Here is a 1,826-nt window from a genome sequence, read left to right as displayed (position 1 = left end):
CAGATTGTGCATCACTAAGTCGTGAACCTCTCCTCCAAAATTTAGCTCGATCGGACCACGGACGAAGCAGGATCGGATGTTTGATGAAATCTGGGCAGAATGGAAAAAACTTGTGCGACCCAGTTACTGTTCACGAGTACGAATCACTGTTCCCGAGATCAAACTCTAATCTTCACCGTTCAGATTGTGCGTCACTGAGTCATGAACCTCTCCTCCAAAATTCAGCTCGATCGCACCACGGACGAAGCAGGATCGGAGCTTTGATCAAACCCTGGCAGAATGTGAAAAACTGCGTTTTTCCTTCTCCACTTCCACAAAACGTGTGCTTTGTTTAAAAAAAACCCTACACAGATGTCTACCTTATACTTATAGAGTTTTCCTAAACCCTAAGTTCATTTAAGTCCAACTCACAATCCTAACCGGCCCATCCAATTAACGTAGAAACCTACGACGGCTATAATATAAAACCCTAATTTAAAATGTAATTAAAACCCTAGTTAGATGTATTTACCTAATTACCCTATTCACCATTAAATACTTAACAAATAATCTAATTGAACAAAATAATAATTAGTCTACCCAATTAAACCAAATAAGACACACATAAAATAAGACACACATAGAATAATTAAACCAATTACACTTAAACCATTAATGCCAATTAAATAATTAAAACACTAACAAGTAATTCCAATCAAATAACTAAACCAATTACACTTAAACCATTAATGCCAATTAAATAATTAAAACACTAACAAGTAATTCCAATCAAATAACTAAAAAATAAATATCATTTAAATAAATGAAATCACCACAAAAGAAAACACTTAAGCACCTAATAAAAAAATAATAATAATGACACATAATCAAATCAAATGCACTTAAATAATAAAGTAAATACCATTAAATACCAGGAATATCCTTTTTAAAATTAGGGGTATTACACCTAGGCCGTTCATTCACCAACCACAATAACAACAAGGCCAAATTCCATTTAGAATGCCAAGGCCAATGTATGCTCCACAACCTCCCATCATTCAAGGATATCAAAATCAAGGTGCCCATGTTGCACCTCAAATTACTAATCCTCCACTTGCTTTAAGAGATCACTATGTGCCTAATGAATATAATGCACCCACATGCATTCAATTGCCACCATTTAGAGCACATCACTATGAAATTAAGCCACAAACCATTCAAATGCTTCCCAACTATCATGGACTTCCAAGTGAAGAACCTTACAAGCATTTGGATGAGGTTCTTGAAGTATGTTCCACCGTAAAATATACGGACATGCCGGAAGAGGTTTTAAGACTCAAACTTTTTCCATTCACCTTAAAAGATAAGGCAAAGTATTGGTTTAACAATCTTAGGCCTTTTTCGATCACTTCTTGGGCAGAAATGCAACAAGGGTTTTTGAAAAAGTACTATTCGGTTTCTAAGACCAACTCCATGAGAACCTCAATTCGAGAATTTTCACATGGGAATGGAGAAACGTTTCATGAGGCATGGGAACGCTTTAATGAATTGCTTAGGAAGTGTCCACATCATGACATGTCCAAATGGCAATTAGTTTAATATTTCTTTGAGAGCTTATCGGACAATTACAAAGGCATGGTTGATGCTTCCATGGGTGGCTCATACATTGATAGGCATGAGGATGATGTGTGGCGTCTTTATGAGAGCATGAGTGAAAATTCTTTACATAGAACATTATCATCCAAGAATGGTAGAAATTCACAAGGTAGGAAAAGTGTTGGCTTACATCAAGTCGACCATTCAAATGAAATAGCCGCCGAAATGAAGTCCTTATCTCAAAAGTTTGA

At 36.0% G+C, this 1,826-nt stretch overlaps 1 pseudogene; it reads right to left on the bottom strand.

The window, feature by feature from the left end:
- Positions 1-1,457: 1,457 nt before the first annotated feature.
- LOC132305729 (small nucleolar RNA R71) lies at positions 1,458-1,556 on the bottom strand (annotated as a pseudogene).
- Positions 1,557-1,826: the final 270 nt, after the last annotated feature.

This window comes from Cornus florida, unplaced genomic scaffold, assembly GCF_030987335.1.
Source record: "Cornus florida cultivar Cherokee Brave unplaced genomic scaffold, ASM3098733v1 CherokeeBrave_3.0.0_Hap2_Chr04, whole genome shotgun sequence".
Lineage (NCBI taxonomy): Eukaryota > Viridiplantae > Streptophyta > Magnoliopsida > Cornales > Cornaceae > Cornus > Cornus florida.
The sequence above is the reverse complement of the archived record's forward strand: the minus strand, read 5'-3'. Positions and strand labels throughout refer to the sequence as shown.